Raw genomic sequence first — 23520 nt, 5'->3', positions numbered from 1 at the left:
TTAACCAAGACTGAAAACTGGATTAGAGAGAGTGGAAAGTATATATATATATATATATATATATATATATATATATATATATACTTCCAGGATTACTGCTTCATTAGGTTGTCATCTCCTTGTTGTTTAGCCAGTTCAAGTTTTCTTCCCTCACTTTCCTCTGAAACAGCCCCACATATTTCCTAGTCTTGAAGACACATTGTTGAGAGTGTGCAGGAGCACAAATCATTCGTGTGTGAATGTTGTACCTTATGTCATTCCTGAGTTTACTTTTTAGTTTTTTCTGTCTTCTGGTGCAGTTTTCAGGGTTTGCTGTATACAAGATCATGTCATATGTATGGAGACAAAGAAAGATCTTTTAACATGTTTCTTTCTGATTTATACATTTTGTATATCTTTTTCTTGGCTAAGTATTCTGACAAAGACTTCAAGTTTTGTACAATAGATGTAGTCACAGCAGCGCCCTTGTCTTGATCCTGATCAAGAAGAATAGCTTTGAATTTTTTTTTTTTGGTATAGCATGATGTCACTTGTTGGCTTCTTAAAATGTGGCCTTTATTATATTGAGGTCCTTCACTTCAACACCTAATCTGTTAAGAATTGTAATTCTGGCCCTAGCTGGTTTGGCTCAGTGGATAGACCGTCCACCTGCAGACCCAAGAGTCCCAGGTTCTATTCCACCAAGGGCACATACCTTGTTGCGGTCTCCTCCCTGGCCCAGGCTCTGGTCAGGGCATGTGCAGGGGCAACCAATAGATTTCTTTCTCTCAAATACATACATATCCTACCTAATAAAACACTAATATGCAAATTGACCGTACCTTCGCTACACCCATAAGCCACGCCCACCAGCCGCGCCCACCAGCCAATCAGGAGCAAATATACACGTTAAACCAGCAAAGATGGCGGGGCGGGGGAGGGCAGCACCCATGCCAGTGAGATCCAAGCCATGATGGTGGACTGGGGCAGGCGGTTAGCGCCGGCAGCCGGCTGACCAGGTCCGCCATCACCGATCATGGACCAGGGCAGTTGGCATGGGTTAGTGCCTGCAGCGGCCTGACCAGGTCCCGGATAAGGGCTTCGAGTCAGCCGCCGCTGGCAGCGGCTGACTCAAAGCTTCTATCAGGGATCATGGACCAGGCCAGGCAGCGTGGGTTAAAGCACGCAGCCGGCTGCCCAGGTCCGCGATCACCGATTTCAGAGCAGGGCAGGCGGTGTGGGTTAACGCCCACAGCCGCCTGCCCAGATCCGCCATCACTGATCTTGGAGCAGGGCAGGCAGTGTGGGTTAACACCCACAGCTGGCTGCCCAGGTCCACGATCACAGATCACGGACCAGGGCAGCTGCCTGCCCAGGTCCATCACCGATCATGGACCAGGGCAGGTGGTGTGTGTTAGCACCCGCAGCCGCCTGACCAGGTCCCGGATAAGGGCTTCGAGTCAGCCGCCGCCAGCAGCAGCTGACTCAAAGCCACTATCAGGGATCATGGACCAGGGCAGGCAGCGTGGGTTAACGCCTGCAGCAGGCTGCCCAGGTCCACGATCACGGATCATGGACCAGGGCAGGCGGCATGGGTTACCACCCACAGCCGCCTGACCAGGTCCCCGATAGGGACTTGGAGTCTAGCATAACGAAAAGAATATTCAGCAAAAGCAGGAGACAAGGTTTCATAAGTTCTCCCCCAGGTCACCACTGTTCTCTTATACATTTTAATTATCCCAGACTTTGCATGATGGGATTTGATTTGAATTATGCCTGATAGAGATTACATGGCATGAAATGTAGGCTCATTCTTTCTTTTTGTGGTTGCCTGACTGAGAAAGGCCTTGGAATGAGAGAAGGCACTTTTATTTTCCTTTTTCATTCTTTAGAGGCTGAGGAATTACAGTTATATGAAGAACTTAGTGAGAGAATGAATTTTTCTGTAAGTTTTATCATGTGGACTATCAAAAACTTGGTGGGATCCTTTTCAAGAGGTGTTACAAAAATTATGTTGGAATTAACATTCAAGAGTAAAAGGAGAGAAGTGAGTGGTGGGTAAAGGAAAGAACTTTGTCCTAGAAACCAAATAGAAGCCACATAAACCTTCAGATTCTTACTCATTGTGCTTTGGAGGTATTAAAGGATAATTTTTTAAAAAGTTAAAATCATGACTCATAATCTGTATAGATAAAAGGCTAAGTGACCGACATTTGTCCATCCGTCCGACCAACCGGTACATATGACGCACTGGAAATATAAAAATAAACTTTGACTCACACACGTGCCATACATATAAAGCTCTCGCTGGCGGTAATTTGAATGTTGCATTTGGTGGGAAAGTTCTTTTCAGAGGGGATTTTTGTGTTGCCATGCTATACGATTGGCCATAGTACAAATAAGTTTTAAAGTACTGTAGTGTTTGGGGATGTTTCAGACAGTTGTCTCTTAAAACAAATATGAGATCAGAGGATTCTGCTTATAGTGAATGGTTAGTAAAATTTGGAGATGGCAAACTTGATAGCAGTTTTCATTTAGGAATGGAGATTATTGAAATTCCCCATGAAATAATTTTTAATGGATCTATTATTAAAGCTACCTTTGGAAATAGTATATCTATAGATAGTATTAAAAATATATCTAAACATGCAATTCTTTGTTCAAAAAATGATCACGTTCAAAAATTAAATGAAGAAATTTTGGATATACTTGATGGAGACTTTCACGCCTATTTGAGTGATGATTCCATTGACTCAACAGATGATGCTGAAAAGGAAAAATTTCCTATTGAATTTCTTAATAGTATTACTCCTTCTGGAATGCCATGTCATAAATTAAAATTGAAAGTGGGTGCAATCATTATGCTATTGAGAAATCTTATAGTAAATGGGGTCTTTGTAATGGTACCAGATTTATTATCAAAAGATTGCGACCTAACATTATCAAAGCTGAAATATTAACAGGATCTGCAGACGGAGAGATTGTTCTGATTCCAAGAATTGATTTGTCCCCATCTGACACTGGCCACCCATTTAAATTAATTTGAAGATATTTTCCTGTTATGCCAGCATTTGTGATGACTATTAATAAATCACAAGGACAAACTCTAGACAGAGTAGGAATATTCCTACCTAAACCCATTTTTGGACATGGTTAATTATATGTTGCTTTCTCTCTCTCTTTTTTTAAAGTATTTTTAAAAATATTTTATTGATTTTTTTTTACAGAGAAGAAGGGAGAGGGATAGATAGTTAGGAACATCGATGAGAGAAAAATATTGATCAGCTGCCTCCTGCACACCTCCTACGGGGGATGTGCCCGCAACCAAGGTACATGCCCTTGACCGGAATCAAATCTGGAATCTTTCAGTCCACAGGGTGACGCTCTATCCACTGAGCCAAACCAGTTACAGCTGTTGCTTTCTCTTGAGTTCAAAGAGCATGTTACGTTAAAGTTAAAGTTGTAAATACTTTATCTCAAGGGAAATTAGTCAAGCACTCTGAAAGTGTTTTTACTCTTAATGTGGTATACAGGGAAATATTAGAATAAGTTTAATCACTTTATCAATCATTATTTGCATCAATGTTGTTTTTATATTACGAGTTTGTTATTATTATATCAGTTTGTTATTGTTTACTTATTAATAAATTTATGTATTATTGTCATATACATTGTACTCATTTCCTTTTATCTCTCACACTTTTATTATAGAGAAAGGGCAAATAGCAATATTAAAATATTTCATCTAATTAATTCCCTTTCAATGTGCACGGATTTCATGCACCGGGCTACTAGTGTATATATATGTGTATATATATATATATATATATATATATATAGAGAGAGAGAGAGAGAGAGAGAGAGAGAGAGAGAGAGAGATGCTAATTAACCATAACGGGTTGACCAGACAGGAAGAGGTTGCACATGAAGCATCGGGAACAGGGGCAGCAGGGGCTTCATGGCGCCTGCGCTGGAGGAGGGCCTGATCAGCAGCAGCCGTGGCTGCTTCAAGGGCTGGAGAGGGAGTGGGTGGCACCCCATGATTTTGAATTGTGTGCTGGGCTCCTAATATATATATACCTTCAACTCTTTCTAAAGATCAATGGGAAAATATCCTTGGGTGAGAATAAAAAATAGAATTGTAATTTTGAAGGGATTTTCAATTTTAAAGGCTTTTTCTATATCTATTTATATGATGGTATACTTTACCCCTCATTCTGTGGATGACATGAATCTTATTAACTGTTGTGCATATGTAAACCAGCCATGCATGCTAGGATGGTATCCCACTTGATCAAGGCAAAAGATCCTTTCAATGTGCTGTTAAGTATGCTAGTATATTATTGAGGGTTTTTGCATTTATGTTCATCAGGGATATTGACCTGTCATTTTTGTGTGTCCTTAATTGGTTTTGGTATCAGTGTAATAGTCATCTCAATGCATCTGTTTGGAAGTGTTATCTCTTCTATGAATTCTTGGAAGATTTCAGGAAGGATTGATTAAAAAGTTATCAATTCTTCTTTGAAGTTTTGGTGAAATTCACCCTTCCAACATTTGGTCATTGGCTTTTATTTGTTGGAATGTTTGCACTACTACTTCAATTATCTTTTTTTTAAATTCATAGCAATCTAGCCAATTTGGGATCTAATTCCTAATTTGAGAACCTTCTAAGTGGACTGAGAAATACAACTGTTGATCTTCACAGGGTGTGGTCAGTGTTGAAATAATAGTTGGTTTCAGACCATATGTTTATTTCATATGCCATCAAAGAGAATGAAATAAACCATGTTATCTTGTATAGAATTCATAAAGAGCCCTTGTTCTGAAAACGTACCTCCCTTTCCCCATCTCCATGAAGCACAAGGAACAGGTCCCAGCCTCTGCTGAAATCCACCATAGTTTGTACTGAAGACACATCTGTGCACGACTGCTAGATCACGGCTGAGATCATTTGTGACACTAGGGCAGGGCCATCCCTGGGAGACACAGTTTCGTCTGTTTGAAACATAGGGCTCAGGAAATCTCCAGTGGATTTGCTGGGCCTTCCTGAAATGCAAGCAGGTTAACCAAGTTCTACATTTTGTGGAGAGACTATGATTGTGTGCTGAAGGTTTCCCCAGGCTCACCGACCCCTCTGCATTTTTCTTCCTCCGTAAGTCATACATGTGTGTTACCTTGTGAGAATGTTTCTATTAGTAGAGCAAATCTTTTAAAACACAAAGCCATCAGTGGTATTCACTGCACCGTGGGTCTAGAAAGACTCTTGGCGAAAGTGTTATATGGAGAGGAAGGCAAGTGCCTTCAGAGAAATCAGCCATGACCACCACCTGCAACTGCTCTTGGGGCTGCAACTCAGATTGGTGGGTCTTGAGTGCTTCCTGATGGCCTGAGCACCCACTGCAGCCCAGCCCTCATGTCTCCCTCAGGGAGGTTTGTGTCTGGGCTCACACTGACTTCCCCTCACTGTGTCTCTCACACAGTAATGCATGGCCATGTCCTCGGCTCTCACACTGTTCATTTGCAGATACAGCGTGTTCTTGGCATTGTCTCTGGAGCTGGTGAAGCGGCCCTTCACAGAGTCTGCATAGTATGTGCTACCACCTGTATTAGTAATGCGTGAGACCCACTCCAGCCTCTTCCCTGGAGACTGGCAGACCCAGTTCATATGGTGGCTACTGAAGGTGAATCCAGAGGCTGCTAAAGAGAGTCTCAGAGATCCCCCAGGCTGCACTAAGCCTCCCCCAGACTCCACCATCTGCAACTCACACTGGACACCTGCAAACACAAAGATGTCCTGGTAAGGGAACTCTCACACATCCACTGTTTCTCTCACTCATATCCACTCATATACTCAGTGTCTCTTGTTCTCCATAAATTACCTCTTAAAAGAGCCACAAGGAAAACCCAGCTGAGCCCAAACCCCATGGTGTGTGGTCTGTGTTCAGTCCTGATCAGGGAATGGGAACCTGGGGATCCTGGGGCTGGGATCCTGTTCCCAGAGCTGCAGGGTCAGGGCTGGGCTGGTTTTTATGAGCAGAGGGTGCCCTCTTTGCATGTCCTCCTGCTATATTGGGAGCTTTGGGGTTGGAGACCTACTAGGATGGCAGTGCCTCTTTGCAGGTTAGAGTGTCCTGAGGAGAATTGTGCTAAGCAAACAATTCAATAACAAAATACAGAATCATAAGGAGGTTTGGAACTTGTTCAAGTGTCCACCTCTGGGTACTGGGAAGCCCAGCATGTGGCCTGTGCCCTCCCTACTTGTCGTCCTCACAACCAGACGTCCACTTTCTGAGGGCCTCTCTGCCTAGGCAGGTCTGGAAAACCTTAAGGATGTAACATAATAGAATAATTAGGGAGATAATATAAGTCAGGTTACCTGTGGTCAGTGAGAATGCTCAGATTTAAGGTACATTACTCATGTCTGAAATGTACATATTTGCAGCTTAAATTCACAGTCAATGCCATGGCGATATGAATTTCATTGATCACAGGGCCTGGTCCTTGGCAAGGTTGGTTATTACATTTCTGAGAGTTTGTTGTAAAAAGAGGAAAGCTCTGTGTTTATATGGCGTTTAGATAATGGTTGGTAGTGACTGCATGTAATAAAAATATTTCAGAGAGTGGCGATGAAAACCTGGACAGTAGAGAAGCCCACAGCCTACCTCCTCAGGTGGGACAGGAGCTCAGTGAATCCTGAGCAGCCCCTGGTGTCCTGAGAGCACGTTTTCCTTCAAAGCCCACAGAGGACCAGAGACTGCCCATCGCCCTCCCCTCATCCAGCCTGCCTGTGGGTCCCTTCCTTCAGGAGCACCATGGTCCCTGCTGTGCAGAGGATGTGATTGGATTTGGACTTTTCAAATTATGGCATTCAGATGAAATTGGACTGGGGTTCCTGCTTCCTTGAGCAGCATTTGGGAGATGTTGGGATACCTGTGGGGTGGATGTGAATATGTGGATGACTGAGGAGGCTATGGTCATCTGAATCAGGCTTGGAGCCTGTGAATATTACATATTTGATTAATTCAGAGATCTTGAGATCCAACCATTTCCCAGGATAATCTGGGAGGTGGAGGGAGGTTAGACTCCAGGAGAACAAGAACCCCATTTGACCAGGGACCTCAGGTGACTGTGGAGATGGAGGAGGAGGTCGGGGACAAGAAATGCAGTTCTAGAAGCAGGAAAAGACCAAGACCCCTGTCTGAGACTGTTCCATCAGCTGTCATAAAATGTCAAGAGCTGGGAAGGCAATAAACCCCAAACACGTGAGTCCCACAGTCCTGGAGATGCGAAGTCCTCGAGTAAGGTGGCAGCATGGTGTCTTCTGGGCAGGGAGTTCTTCCTGTGTTTCTTTTAAAAATATTTTGTATTGATTTCAGAGAGGAAGGGAGAGGGAGATAGAAACATCAAGGATGAGAGGGAATCATCAATTAGCTGCCTCTTGCATGCGCCCCTGACCAGAATCAAACCTGGGATAGATGCTCTATCCACTGAACCACACCAGCCAGGGCTCCTCCTGGTTCTTATCTGACAACCTGGTGCTGGGTCCCCATGTGATGGGGAAGAAATGTGGGTAGCAGGACACTAGGAAGCAGAGAGCCCAATTTATAGCCCTGGATGTACGTCCTTGGGAACATTACGCTCAAATAATGACTACACTCTTTAATAAAAGGGAAATCACCACCCTGTGCAGAAAAAAAAATGATCGCTGTACCTTTGAGTGAATTTACCATCCCCTCCTTAAGAAACTTCACAATTGGATAAAAACATGTAAAATATTGGTTCTCTCCTGTCGGACACCCGCAGAGGACCACTGTGTCTTCAGGAGAGAGCTTGTCAGCATGTGCAGATGAAGCAACTCTCAAAGGCCAGGATAGAACCACAGGGAAGGACTCCAGGGAACATGCCTGGGGCTCCCACTGGGCCAGAAGTCCTTTCCACTGTCGCCAGCTGGAGGAGGAAAAGGGAAAGCTCTTCCAGGAAGCCTCAGGTAGACACTGGGAGACACTTCACTCACTAGGCCCCAAAGAGCTTCGAAGCAGCAATCAGCAGGACCTCACGGTTGGAAAATATCTTAGCTGCAAACCAGAAGAAGACACATATAGTTACAGAATTAAATCCTTTCAACATCTATGAGGGTAAAATTAACAAAGCCCAGCTCACCCCCGAGAGGCGTAGGGAGAATCGGCCCCCTTAGCAAGGAGAACAGTGACCCCTGGGAAGTGATGCAGGCGCGCTGTGACTACAGGGTTGTAGGGACTTTAACTGCTGAAACTACACAGCATGAGGGAAGTCTGAGGTGTGCAGGGGAGTCATGGCTCTGCTTCCTTCTCTATTTCCACCTTAGCATTCAGACCTGCCTCTCACCTCTCCCACCTCCACCCCAATTGAATGCATGTCCAGCCCCATCCACTGCCACGCCCCGTCATTGTTACCTCTGCTGACCCAGCCAAGGTGGGTTTTCTGTCACTATCCCCTTGGCAGGAAGTGGCCCCAGCAGATGGTGGGGACCCGGCTTCACTGAGGACCCTCCCTCTCCCGTTCCCATCGACAGTTCTCCCCCACCAAGGGCATGAGGCTGGCAGAGGGCCCAGTCACCCTGAGGACACCCCTTTCACTGCTTGGGCTCTGGGTGGTGCTGGCTCCCTCCCAGTGTTCTCAAGGTCGTCCCTCCTGGCGCTACATCTCCTCGGAGGTGGTGATTCCCAGGAAGGAGCTGCACCATGGCAAAGGCATGCAGGCATCAGGCTGGCTCTCCTACAGCCTGAGATTGGGGGCCAGAGACATGTCCTCCACATGCGGCGCAAGAGACTGTTTTGGCCTGGACAGCTGGTGATGATGGCTCAGGATGACCAGGGGGGCTTTCAGGTGGACTACCCCTTTTTCCCTCTCGACCATTACTACCTGAACTACCTGGAGGACGTCCCTGTCTCCATGATCACCGTGGACATGTGCTATGGGGGCCTGGAAGGTATCATGAAGGTGGATGACCTTGCCTATGAAACCAAACCCCTCAAGGATCCCCAGAAATTTGAGCACATCGTTTCACAGATCGTATCCAACACCAACTATGTAGGTCACCAACACCACAGGACCCATGTCCAGGCTGGAACACAAGGCAGAGAGGCACCCCCTGTTCTCCAAAATGAACACCAGGGCAGCCTCCAGGGCAGCAGTAAGCTCTAAGCATCCCACAGAGGAAACATGAAAGCCTGTCTCATGAGTTCCAATCCCATTTATAACCCTGTACACAGATATGTCAGAAAATATTTAATTCCTAATATATCAAGGTAGTTTAATGGGCTCCATGTGCTGAGGTCATGACATAACTACATCAGCATCATGGTAATTTATTACATGAGAGATGGACAACATAGGCTATGGACAACTTTTCTTGTCAGTGGGTCCATTTGCTCAGAATTATCCGAACAATATTTTTTACTTCTTTTCAGCCCTATTCAGGCTTAATGGTGCTTAAAGATGCACCCCATGAACATAATTTTAATTCATTTGTAAACAGTTGGTGCTTGTCCAACAGTCTGGTCTATATAGGTCACCTGTATAGACATTATTTATTGTTGTTGGTTGTAGCCATCCAGCAAGTTGCAAGGACTAGTATTTGGATGAAAAGTCTTGTGTTTGCCAGCGAAAGACCATCTGCATCATGAGCAGGTACCCTGTGTTGATAGATGCCTTTAGCGACTGCTCCATGGTACACCTACAAGACTCCTCTAGTGTTAACCATGCAGAATGCCTCTACTTAACTGGATTTGCCTTTCCAAACTGAAGCCTGACAGTTACTTGATGAGGAAACTCTGTGGTGGAAGGCAAAGAGCAATGTGAGTGTGGATGCTTCAGGAAGTGTTACAGTAACTCCTGCTGTAAAACCGACTGCCACTTCATGCCTGGAAGCATTGGTAATAGAGAAATATGCTGCACAAACTGTACCTATGTGTCCGCGGGGACACTCTGCAGACCCATCCTGAATATCCGTGACCTTCCAGAGTACTGAGTTGGGAAGTACATGAGGTGCCCCAGGAATTATTATCTGCAAGATGGAACCCCATGCACCGAGGATGGCTACTGCTGTCATGGAAATTGTATGGACCACTGTATTCACTGCAAGATCTTTGGTGAAGGTGCCCTGTACGCTCCAGAGATCTGCTACCGCATCTATAGAAAGGCTGACTGATTCAGAAACTGTAACTCAGAGACTTCAGAGATAAGCTCAGAATCAGGAATCCATAAACTTCCCTGAGGGAAACTGTGACATGAAGAGGAAACCACACAGGAAACCAGCCCAAACCTCCAACTGCACCTGCTGCTGGGATGGTCCTTGTGTTCAGGGACCTTGAGCACTCCCTGGTGGTTTCAGCCTCTCCTTCAGGGAGGTTTGTCTGGGCTCACACTGACTTCCCTTCACTGTGTGTCTTGCACAGTAATACAGGGCCGTGTTCTCAGCTCTCAGACTATTAATTTGCAGAAACAGTGAGTTCTTGGCATTGTCTCTGGAGATTGTGAATAAGCTCTTCACAAAGTCTGCGTAGTACGTGCTACCACCAGTATTATAAATGTCTGAGACCCACTCCAGCCCCTTCCCTGGGGCCTAGTGGACCCAGTTCATGTAGTAGCCACTGAAGGTGAATCCAGAGGCTGCACAGGTGAGTCTCAGAGATCGCCCAGGTTGCACTAAACCACCCCCAGACTCCACCAGCTGCACCTCACATTGGACACCTGCAAACACAAAGATGCCCTACTTAGAAAACTCTCACATGTCCACTGTTTCTCTCACTCACGTTCACTCACATATTCAGTGTCTCTTGTTCTCCATAAATTACCTCTTAAAACAGCCACAAGGAAAATACAACTGACCTCAAAGCCCATGGTAAGTGGTCTGTGTTCAGTCCTGATCAGGGAATGGGAACCTGGGGGTCCCGGGGCTGGGCTGGTTTTTATGAGCAGAGGGGGCCCTATATGCATATCCTCCTGCTATATAGGCAGATCTTGGGTTGGCCTCTGACATAAAGTGCATCATCCATTAGTATGACATGTTCACAGGTGCATGTATGTTAAATAAGTCTCCACATCTGGGCCTGTGCACTTCCCACGAAACCCAAATGCTCCAGGAGACCTGAACAAATACCCAGGAGAGAAATTTGTCATAAAAAGAAAGAGAGAAGGTTTAAAATGAGAGATGCCTTTGACAGTCACCAGTAATGAGAGCCAAGAGAAATCAACCCTCACAACCTGAGAAAGAAGGAAAAGTGCAGGAGGTTCATGTTCAGGAGACGGAAAGTTCCATCTGACACTATTTCCCCTACAAAGTGATCAGAGAATAAACTAAGACCAGAGTGTGAGCCTAGAGCCAGTGAACCTAGTGTTGGGGGGAGAGGAGCATCTACGTGGGTCCCTGGGAAGCATAAGAATGAAACATAGAAACACAGACAGAACTCCCAGGTCCTGCTCCATCAGGTGAGTTTGGTGCTGGGCATGTAGAGACTTCATGGCCATCTTGTGGTGTTTATTCTCTAGACTCTATTGTAGATCCAATTTAATACATTGGGATATAGAAAAAATAATCATGACCAGATGTGTGTATGGGAAGATGGGGGTAATGATTTAGGATTAACTAAGTTTAGGTTAGGAAAATGTTGTTATTGGAAACCTTGATGTCTGCATGTGTCCCTTGGGACTGCTGTCACCAAGCTCTGGCTCAGAAACCTCCATGCGTTTCACATCTGGGTGCTGTGTGGGTGCCTATTCAAGTCTCTGGCTCTCCAGGTGGGGCCTGGTCTTGATCTAGTCTTCACACCTCTCAAGGAAACCTCTGCAGCTGAGCTATCCCTCCATCACCTTGGCTTGACAACCAGAGGAAGGGGGCCAGCCCCTTTCCAGTGTCCCCCTTCCTTCCAGTCTCGAGGTGGCTTCTCCTGGCTCCTAGGTTAAATGTCTTCTCTTCAGATAGTCTTTAGTTGGTAATCAGGGTGGTTGATCCCCAATTCAGTTGTAATTTCCAGTTGGTTGTGGGAGGAGTTGAGAATAAGTCCACCTACATCCAAGCCACCTTGCACCCTCACCCTCTGCATTTCTCTTCCAGCAAACATGAAACTTCACCTGTTCTGCATGTGAGAGTGTTCCTACTAATATGCTAAAACTGTTAAAACACAGAGCCATCGGTGGTAGTCACAGAGGCTTAGGTCTAGAGAGACTCTTGGATAGACTGTTATATGGAGTGGAAATCCAGAACCCTCAGAGGAAACAGCCATAAACACCACCTCCAACTTCTCCTGGGGCTGCATCACTAAGTCTGTGTGTCCTTATCGCCCCCTGGTGGTCGCAGCCTCTGCTGCAGGGAAGTTTGTGTCTGGGCCCACACTGACTTCCCTTCACTGTGCCTCCTGTGCACAGTAATACATGCCAGTTTCCTCAGTTCTCAGGCTGCTCATTTGCAGGTAGGCAGTGCTTTTGGAATCGTCTCTTGAGATAGTGAATCTGCCTTTCACAGGCGCAGCATATTCCGTGGTGTGACCCTTGGCTTTGTTTCTTATGAAACCTATCCACTCCCATCCCTTTCCTGGGGTCTGCCGGATCCAGCTTATATAATAGTCACTGAATTTGAATCCTGAGCCTTTGCAGGAGAGTCTCAGAGAACCCCCAGGCTGCACCAAGTCTCCCCCAGACTCCACCAGCTGCACCTCACACTGGACACCTGCAGACAAGAGAATTGTCATTAGGAGCAGGCGCACACACACAATCACACACACTCACAAGCCATAGCTTCTCTATAACCTTACCATGTAAAAGCATCGAAGCGAGAGCCCAGATGAAACCACACTTCATAGTGCTTTCTCTGGGTTGACTTCTGGAGCGAATGGAGACTGCTGGTCCCAGGCGTGGGGATGCTCTCCCAGAGGTGCAGGGACAGGGGCTGGTCTGGTCTTATCAGCACAAGGAGCTCCTCATTTGCATAGGCTCCTCCTCTTAGGGACAGAGGAGTGGAGTCACTGGGGGACAGTCCTCCTGTCCTCAGAGGGACAAGCACCTTCTGTGAGCATGTATATATTTATGAGGGGTGGCTCATCTGTGTGCTGCAGTGTGGCTGTTGTTGTTATTAATACCATCATCATCAATTAGCAGCACAGGAAGGTGATACATTCATGATTCTTGTTGGAAATTGTGTGACCGTGACTACAGCTTCCTGTGCAAACTCTTCCTTTATGTAAGCCCATGGCCTATGGCAGAGTCCCCAAACTAGTTCCATCAGAAATAGTCACGGCTTTGAGTGGAGAAAAGACAAGAAATAAAAACAGTGATCATGCAGGTGTACAACTCAGAATCATTCATATGTTGAAATGATGATGGAAGGAGATTGACCTGTGTTCTCAGCCTAGTGTTATCATTGATGTTGGGGTTCAGAGTGAGGGAAATCGGAGAATTCATAGCATACATTTTCTCACAGGAAATGGAACTTCAACCCTGATAGGAATCTCTTATTCCCAGCCTCCCTCTGCCCTGGGGATGGTCACTGTGGTCATAGAGTCCTGGGCTCTCCCCATAACATACAACAGCCTTAATGTGTAATGCACATGTTCTCTCTTTAGGCACATGATTTAGAAATATATTATCTTGCTAAGCCTGTCATTTAATTCCCTTGAGGGAATATTTGGTGGGACAAACGTTTGCATTTGAAAAAATATGTATTTTTATTGTTGATGGTATTACTGATATTTCCTTTATTGTCCCCCCCAAGCCTTAGGTGTCCTCTAAGATTTTTATGGTTTCATGCCTTACATTTAAGTCTTTTATCCATCTTTAGTGTATTCTTGTGTATGATGTAGGTTGGTGTCCTCTTTTGCATGTGTCTGCCCAGTTTTCCCAGTAACTTTTGTTGAAGAAACTGTCTTACTCCATTGTATGTTCCTGCATCCTTTGTCAAATATTAATTGACCATAACGTTGTGTGTCAATTTCTGGGGCTTCTGTTCTAGTCAATTGGTCTATATACCTGATCTTTTGCCAGTACCAAGCTGGTTATAATGGTTTTGTGGTATAGTTTCAAATATAGTATTGTGATACCTCCTCCTTCGTCCTTTCTTTTCAAGATCACTGCAGCTATTCAGGATCTTTAATGGTTCCATATAAATATTTGGAGTATTTGTTCTGTGAAGTATGCCATTGGTATTTTAATAGGGATTTCGTTTTATCTGTAGATAGCTTTGGGTAGCATAGACATTTAATGATGTTAATTCTTCCAATCCATGAATATGGTGTACATTTCCATTTGCTTGTATCTTCCTGTTTCTTTTTTCAATGTCCTATAGTTTTCCAAGTACAGGTCTTTTACCTCCTGGGTTAAATATATTTCCAGATATCTTATTTTTTACTACAATGGTAAATGGGATTTATTTTTTAGTTTCTCTTTCTGAGAGTTCATTGTTGGTATATAAAAATGCCATTGAATTCTGGATGTTGATTTTGTATACTGCTAACTTGATGAATTCATTTATTAAGTCTAGTAGTTTCCTGGTGGAGTCTTTAGGGTTTTCTATGGACAATAACATGTCATATACGAATAATGACAGTTTAATTCCTCCTTTTATATCTTCTTCTTGTCTGAGCACTGTGGCTAGGACTTCCAGTATTATGTTGAATAAGAGTGGTGAAAGTGGACATCCTTGTCTTGTTCCTGTTCTTAAGGGAAACACTTTTAGTTTTTGAACAAATGTTTTTACTTTTATTACAGATCAATTCATCTGAATTTTTGATGTTTGTTTTTTGGGGGGTGATGTTACAAAGAACTCCCCAGAAAATGCTGTGCCTCCGTTGTTCATGGGGATTGGCCCAGGAGCTACCAGGACTGGACTAGGTTCTGGTGTCAGAGGGGAACGCTGCTGGAAAACTACCCATAAATCTGGATGTGAATGTGGAGCTGTGTGAGGGGAGGAAGCTGGGGTTGTGTTAAGTCACATGAGAGAGATATGCCTAATTTTCATGGACAGAGAGTTACTAGACATAGGGTTGAAAGCCTCCTTCAGTGAAAGCCCAGAAGGAAGTACAGGGCATGATAGAGACAGTTTATATCATCATAGGATATACCTGAATAATGATGAGCAGGAGTTTGTTAGACATAAAATCATTAAAGATAATGCAGGCAGGGATCAAGAGAAATAAGGAACATGTCATTGCACACTGATGGGAAGGGGATCCCTGTTTTCTACATGCACATTCTACAGTGTCTCTGTTCTTGAAGGTAACACCTTCCCAGGTCCAGGGGATCTGCATTTTTACAACTTTGGGGTCATTACTGATCTGGTCTCAGCCTGAATCACCAAGCTTCATAATTCATTGTAGTGCCATTTATGAAATCTGTCAACACTTATAGGGAAGGGAGGACACCCCTCATTGGAGACGCCATGGTGATGATGTGTCTGTATGAGGAGCCATCATTTCATTAGATCAAATCCCTATCTCAATCAGTAGTCATCATCTTTTATTATGTGTGTATGATTATTTTTTTCACAAAATCTGTATTGTGTGAAGTTTACATAAGTCCCTCCTGTCCCCCATTGAGCATCATCTTAATCATCATCACCATTTGTTTACTTATAATCATTCTTCTCATTTTCTATAGACATGTGGTTGTCCACACACAATGACTTTTTATAGGAAAAGAAAGCAGTCATCTCCTCTTTGAATTTCATTGGGAAATTGAAACCTCAAAGGCCCAACTGTAAGTTGACCCAAGGACTTCTAATAACTGGTGACCTTGGATGACATTAGACCACGATGTTTGTCCAATTCTATAATCACCATCACCACCTCCATCACCATCATCACGACCACCACCATCATCATCATCATCATTCTTATTTGCTTACTTATAATTATGGTATTCTTCCCTTTTTCTGTAGACTTGGTTTTCAAATACACTAATGACACTTTATCTCAATTTTTGCACATTTTGTATAGTTTTTAAGTAAAAAGGAAGCCATACTCTATTTTATTTTTGTTTGACTGATGACAACTGATGGCTTATTCTTGCCTCTTCTCCATCTGGAACTCTGGAGAAATCTGATAAGAAACCATGGTTTTTCTTTAGATGCCATTAGGAGATTGAAACCACAAAAGACCCTGGAAGCAGAATCGCCCACTTCACCTCACAAAATAAAATCCCTGAGCCAATAGCCTTACCTGGCTCTATGAAAGCAGGTCTGTATTATGAAGGGCCTTTCTTGTGCTTCCCAGAGATTTCAAGTATGTACATAATATACATTCCCTGCCCCTGGTTTGTGTGTTTGTCATCAGCCTGGTCATCTGTACCAAGCTGCTATGGGAACCTCTGCCTCTGCCTGGTGCCACCTACTCTCAGTGTTATAAGTATGATGACAAGTCAATGACCTTCACCTCCTGGGGTCCTTCTTTCACTTTGGGGTCACAAGACTCTGGTGTCCACTGGCAGCACATATGTGTCCTGCTGCTGACTTACTGGGCCCTGAACTGTGTGGAGCTGAGCTGCACTGTTGAGTCTGCAGAGACTCTTGGTGGGTTTAGCTGAATTGGGCAGAAGATTTGATCATTATTTGGTACTTGGCACAAGAGTGTCTGAAAGTGACTCTCTGCCATTTGTCCATGTGAGAAAGTTGTCTCTGTTTACAACAGACTTTCTAACTCAGAGACTTAAGAGGTAAGAACAGAATCAGGAATCCAGAGGTTCTCTGAGGGAAACTATGACATGAAGAGGAAACCACACAGGAAACCAGCCCAAACCTCCAACTGCACCTGCTGCTGGGATGGTCCTTGTGTTCAGGGACTCTGGGTGCCCCCTGGTGGTCACAGCCACTCCTGCAGGGAGGTTTGTGTCTGAGCTCACACTGACTTCCCCTCACTGTGTGCCTTGCACAGTAATACACAGCCGTGTCCTCGGTTCTCAGGCTGTTCATTTGTAGATACAGTGTGTTCTTGGCGTTGTCTCTGGAGATGGTGAATCGGCCTTTTACAGAGTTTGCATAGTTTGTGGTACCACCATCAGTATTAATTATACCCACCCACTCAAGCCCTTTCCCTGGAGCCTGGCGGACCCAGCTCATCCAGTAGCTACTGAAGGTGAATCCAGAGGCTGCACAGGAGAGTCTCAGAGACCCACCAGGCTGCACCAAGCCTCCTCCAGACTCCACCAGCTGCACCTCACACTGGACACCTGCAAACACAAAGATGTTCTGGTCAGGAAACACTCACACATCCACTGTTTCTCTCACTCACGTTCACTCACATACAGTGTAACTTGTTCTACATAAATTACCTCTTAAAAAAGAAACAATGAAAATCCATTGAAGCCCAAAGCTCATGGTGAGTGGTCTGTGCTCAGTCCTGATCATGGAATGGGAACACCTGGGGATCTCAGGCTGGGCTCCTGTCCCAGAGCTGCAGGGTCAAGGCTGGGCTCATTTTTATGAGCAGAGGGGGGCCCTATTTGCATGTCCTCTTGCTATATAGGGCGCTCTGGGTCGGACACTAATATAAAGGACATGGTCCCTGTGTGTAACATGTCCATTTGTGCCCATTCATTGGTGCATTTCTGTTAAGAATTACTCCCCACATCTGGACCTGTGCCTCCCCCAGTTGTTCCAACTGCTGCAGGAGACCTGTACTAAGTCCCAGGAGAGAAAATTTTCATAAAAAAAGAGGAGGTTTAAAATTAGAGATGCCTTTGACTTTCACCAGTAATGACAATCAAGATAAATCAACCCTCACAACCAGAGAAAGAAGTAAAAGTGCAAGAGGCTCATGATCAGGAGACAGGAAGTTCTATCTGACACTATTTCCCCAACAAAGTGATCAGAAGATAAACTAAGACCAGAGTGCGAGCCTACAGCCAGTGGATCAAGTGTTGGGGGAGAGAAGAACATCTGTGTGTGTCCTTGGGAACCAGAAGCATGAACTATAGAGAAACAGACAGAGCTCCCGGGTCCTATTCCTTCAGAGAATTTGGTGCTGGATGTGTAGCAGCTGCATGGCCTCCGTTGTGGTGTTTATTCTCTAGTCTCTGTTGTAGATCGTTTCATACATTGGGATATAAAAGAATCTCCATCATGACCAGCTGTGTTTAGGGGAAGATGTGGGTAATGATTTAGGAATAACTACGTTTAGATCAGGAAAATGTTATTGGAAACCTTGAAGTCTGCATATGACACTTGGGATCCCTGAAACCATGTCCTGGTTCAGCTTCAGGTCTCCTGTCTGTTACCTGTCCTGGGGTGTGCACAGGTGGGTTGACCTGTGAGAGGGGTGCTGGTGGATGAAGGGAGGCAGTTAGGTTTTTACAGGGTATGCTCTGCCCTTGACACTGTGGGAGGAGCTGAGGAGAGTCAGAAAGGATATGGCCATGGAGCTCAGGGTCTGGGACAGATCTAGGGAAGATGTGGACAGTGGAAGGCAGAGAGTGATCTTGGGGCACTTTTCCTGGGGACACTGGAGTAACAGCTGGGTGTGTGTGTGGACCAGGACTCTGACCAGCTGATTCTCATGATCCATGTGGATTCCCCATGTGGAAGCTGAGATACATGTCAGAGCAGAGCCCAGAGGGCTCTCAGGGACACACAGAGAGGGCTGCCCAGCAGGCAGCGGAGGGTTTCATCTCTCGGCTCCTCTCCCTCTCTGCTCCACCTGGACTTCTGAGAGCAGAGTCAGGTTTTCCATTGGGCCGGTTCTGGTCCAGGAGACTGAGGGGTGGAGAGACTGAGGGGCAAACCCTGGCCATCACCCTCATCCTGAGTGCCTGCGGAGCCAGAGGGTGTACTGCCCCAGGGAGCTGAGACTTCCTGGGCAGCTGTTGGGGGATCTCCTGGGGGTATATCTGTGCCTGTCTGAGGGAGGGGGGGCCTGGAGCAGATCTGTGCCTGTCTGAAGGGAGGGGGGCCCTGGGGAAGATGAGAGCTTGTCTAGAGCAGAGGGAGTGAGCTCAGACACAGGGTGTGACTTCACTGATGTTTCTCTTTGTGGAAATCGCATCCCTCTCCCAGGGATGGAGAGGTGCCCTGGGTGTCCAGTGTGTCAGAGAGAAGAGAACCTACTGGGAGAATGGTCCCTGAGACAGGAAAGAGGTCATCTAGGAAAAGAGAATGGTGTTCGCACCATCTTTGTCCTCAGTGAGAATGTGAGCACTTAGAGCACAGATGACAAGTGAAGTGTGTCCCTGGGCCACTGAACAGTGAGGAGAGAAGGGAAACCCAACCACAAGGGGCAGATGGCCCTCAGCCCCTCAGTGCCTGTTCCCAGCTACATGCCCTGACTCGGGCCTGAGTGCCCCCTGCTGAGTGCCCAGAGTCCTGAGCACTCTGTGGTGTCCAGAGCATCCCTGGTGCCCGCCCCATCCTGGCTGACTTGGGCATCTACTGCAGCTCAGCCCCTTCCTCTCCCTGCAGGGATGTCTGTGGCTCAAACAGACATGCTGGTCAGGCAGAGGGCACATGTCCAATGTTTCTCTAACACATATTAATTCACATACTCAGTGTCTCTCATTCTCCATAAATTGCCTTTTAAAATATCAGTAAAGAAAATCCAGCTGATCCAAACCCATGGTGAGTGGTCTGTGTTCACTCCTGATCAGGGAATGGGAACAACTGGGGATCCTGGGTCTGGGTTGTAATTCACGAGGTGAGGGGGCCTATTGGCATAGCCTCCTACTATATAGGGAGGTCTGGGGTTGGACACTGATATAAAGGATGTCGTTGCAGAGTATGGTGTGTCGAAGGGCACTCATGGCTAATGAGCATTAGTCCTGGTACCTGGGTTTCTGCTCTTCCCATTTGGACCCAGCTGCTTCCCTGAATCATCTCCTGACTTGTGTGCATTCCCGGTGAGTGCTCAGTACTGCCTGCCTGGATAAGATAGTGTAATAATCCAGCATGAAAATGAATGTAATAGAAAAATAGGAGAAAGGGTAAAGATTTACATGTGCTACCTTGGAAGTTTACCTGTATTAACATAGTGAGGTGTTCAACAGTCACAACCAGAGGGAGGTTAAAGTGTGAGAGTGTCATGTTCAGGAAACAGAAGTTCCACCCGATCCCTTATTTCCTCATAAAGTGATCACAGGGTGAATTAAGAGCAGACCTTGAACCTAGAGCCAGTGGACCAAGTGCTGAGTGAGCATTGTGTGGGCGTTTTCGCGCCACTCTCTCTGACAGCTCGCTGGCCAGCATCTGCAATAAAGCTTGAGCACCACACGTTGGCATCCTGCGCAGTTCTTCTAGGTCTTTAAGAGCCCGGAGTGAGCCCCAGACTCGGGCCTGGAGAGGAGACCTGGTCAGCAGCTGGTTTTACACTGTGAACACTTGTCCCAGGATTAGGGACAGTGACCACAGGTTCCTTTAGGACCAATTCCTGGCAATTCCCCACAATTGTGCCCTTGAGCACCGAGTGTCCCCCAGTCCCTAGGAAAGGTCTCCTTTTCTAAACAAGTGTGGTTCAGGGCAATGGCATGCTCCTGCCACCCAGCCCTGCCTGTTTCACACGGGGTGGCTGTGAGCGTGGGCTGAGAGTGAGGATCTTTGTCTGCTAGTGACACCTGAGCCCCCTGGAGAGCACCCTTCCCTGTGTGGAGGCAGACCAGCCAGTAGCACTCAATCAGAAAGGAGGAAGGAGTGGCCTTCTTGACTCTGGCTTCAGGATGGACTGAGCATGTGGACACTTCCTACTCCCTGGGCACTGCAGAGAGTGGCAGTGAGTATGAGCTGAGTCCTGGGGAGGCACCAACACTCTCTAACCCACAGGCCTGTAGAGGTGGGAAACCAGCCTCCTCTGTGTCTTCATAGTTTCCCATGAAATGTCATTGTACAATGTCATGTAAACCTGATGGAAGTAAAACTTTATCTGAACATTAAAAATTAAATATTTCCTCCATGCAACACAGGTCCATCATGTGGAATTGAAAAGCCAAAAATTCCCACAAATTCAAGGACCTGGGTGTCTGTGGTGGACAGACATGTCAGGTGGATGTTAGGGGCTGAAGTGGGGGCCCATGTGGTCCCTTATTGATTGAAAGTTTCTTCTGTGACAGGTAATGTGTGGGAGCTGGGGAAAAAGAGCAGAGCCCTGGGCCCATGGAGCTCAGGTCAGGGTCCAAGTCGGTGAGAACTAGAACAGCAGGTGACAGTAGGTCCTGCTGGGGTGGCTTCTACATGCACCTGAGTAACTGAGCAGCCAGATGGACAGATGGACACCACACCCGAAGGTGGAGGTCCCATGGGATGATCATAACACCTGTGGGTCAGGTGGGCATGTCAGGAGGCAGGAGAGTGGGACAGGTGGGAATGTGGGGACAGGGTCTGAGATCAGCACAAAGCTACTTGGACTGCCATCCCCTGCTGGCCATCTTGTGGTGGCCATCTTGTGTCCACATGGGGGCAGGATCTTTGACCACATAGGGGCAGCCATCTTGTGTGTTGGAGTAAGGGTCAATTTGCATATTACTATTTTTTTTTAGATAGGATAGGTTTCTCTTGGTGGGAAATTTTCCAACCACAGGCTCATGATAGCACTTAGGATGGTCTCTCTTGAGGAAGAAAAGCAGAAAATACAGCAACGTGGGGAGGAGAGTCCCCAGTCATTGCCCATATGTCATCTGCCAACAGCAATGTGACCTCCTCCTCTGGAGTCTGCACTGAGAATGTAGGAAATTAGAGCCACAGAGAAAGCAAGAATCTTCCCTGGAGGCAGCTGAGAGCTTTGAGAGGAAATTACTGCTCCCAATGGGAAGGCCCTTCCCTCCCCACTTCCCTCTGCCCCTGCTCCTTTCTGTGCTGTGGGTCCTGTGCACCCCCTGGTGACACAATTTCTCCCTCAGGGAGGTTTGTGACTTCTCCTCACACTGCCTCTCCAACACAAATACACAGCCTTGTTTTTAGCTTTCAGGCTGTTCAGTATTAAATAAACTTGGCTCTTGGAGGTGGCCCCACCATTACTTCTTATGCTCAGAAAGTGTAAGCATTCATTGATCTAATTCAAATCTTCATTTCCCATGTGATCCCCTGTCCCTGACTTATACGGTGAGTGAGGTAAAGAGAAGAAATGACTGAAGAGGGGCTCCAGAATTACCAGGGCAGCCTAACATCAGGCCCTACATTTATAGGAAAGTTGATGCTGAGTCTGGATCTCAGTGTTGAGTTATAGGCTGTACCTCCACCAGCCAATATAACCCCGACCCACTCAAGCCCCTTTCCTGGTGGGTGCAGTGAACACCAATGTTCATTAAGGAGAATCCAGAGACAGTGCAGGTGAGGGAGAGGGTCTGCAAGGGCTTCAACAGTCCTGGGCCCAACTCTAGCAGTTGCACTTGGGATAGGACACCTGGGGACAAGGAGCATCAGTCCCTGTCAGTCACAAGCAGTCACAGACATCCCACGACCCTGCCTGACCCCTGAGACCCTCACCTTGGGGGGCTGTCACCAGGTACAGGAGAAGACCCAGCAGCCTCATCTTCTTCTAGAGCACAGCTCTGCCTTCCCAGAGACCTCAGTCCTCTGTGAGGAGAGAGCTGTGAGCCTGCACAGCCCAGGAGAGGATTTACCCTGGAGCTAGAACAGGGATTTGCATGTGAGACAGCCTTTCCTATAAATGTAGGGCCTGATGTTAGGCTGCCCTGGTAATTCTGGAGCCCCTCTTCAGTCATTTCTTCTCTTTACCTCACTCACTGTATAAGTCAGAGACAGGGGATCACATGGGAAATGAAGATTTGAATTAGATCAACGAATGCTTACACTTTCTGAGCATAAGAAGTAATGGTGGACTCGATGAGTAAATTACACTTTTAATTTTCTTGCATCTTTCTAACAGGTATAATGGGGATTAGCATTTGATCAGACCTTTTCTGAATATCAAAATGTTTTTTTATACACACTTTCCTGTTTTGTTTTGTTTTTTTTTTTACATTGAATTTTATAGAAATAACTAGAGGCCTGGTTCATGGAATTCGTGCATGGGGGGTGGTGTTCCTCAGCCCAGCCTGCACCCTCTCCAATCTGGGACCAGCTGGATCAGGCCTTAACAGGCAGTTGGACATCCCTCTCACAATCCAGGACTGCTGGCTCCCAACTGCTCACCTGCCTGCCTTCCTGATTGCCCCTAACTGCTTCTGCCTGCCAGCCAAATCACCCCCTAACCACTCCCCTGCCAGCCTGATTGATGCCTAACTGCTCTCCTGCCAGCCTGTTTGCCCCTAACTGCCCTCCCCTGCAGGCCTGGTCACCCCTAACTGCTCTCCCCTGCAGGCCTGGTCACCCCTAAATGCCTTCCCCTGCAGGCCTGGTCCCCCCCAGCTGCCCTTCCCTGCAGGCCCGATCACCTCCAATTTTCCACCTCTGCTGGCCTGGTCACCACTAACTGCCCTCCCCTGCAGGCTTGATTGCCCCCAAATGCCGTCCCTTGCAGGCCTGGTCCCTCCCAACTGCCATCCCCTGCTGACCATCTTGTGGTGGCCATCTTGTGTCCACATGGGGGCAGGATCTTTGACCACATGGGGGCAGCCATCTTGTGTGTTGGAGTAATG

At 46.4% G+C, this 23520-nt stretch overlaps 2 pseudogenes across 2 annotated transcripts in view; both read left to right on the top strand.

Moving 5' to 3' along the window:
• The window catches only part of LOC307094708 (T-complex protein 1 subunit beta-like), a 250724-nt pseudogene that overhangs the window by 163602 nt on the left and 63602 nt on the right, over positions 1–23520 (top strand). The gene's annotated exons all lie outside the window — the stretch shown is intronic.
• On the top strand, positions 8549–9988 carry LOC307094572 (disintegrin and metalloproteinase domain-containing protein 20-like; annotated as a pseudogene). Its single transcript has 2 exons — positions 8549–9151; positions 9804–9988. The product of its transcript is annotated as a disintegrin and metalloproteinase domain-containing protein 20-like (transcript).

This window comes from Cnephaeus nilssonii (assembly GCF_951640355.1).
Source record: "Cnephaeus nilssonii genome assembly, chromosome: 23".
NCBI lineage: Eukaryota > Metazoa > Chordata > Mammalia > Chiroptera > Vespertilionidae > Cnephaeus > Cnephaeus nilssonii.
This window is presented reverse-complemented; position numbering and strand designations above follow the sequence as displayed.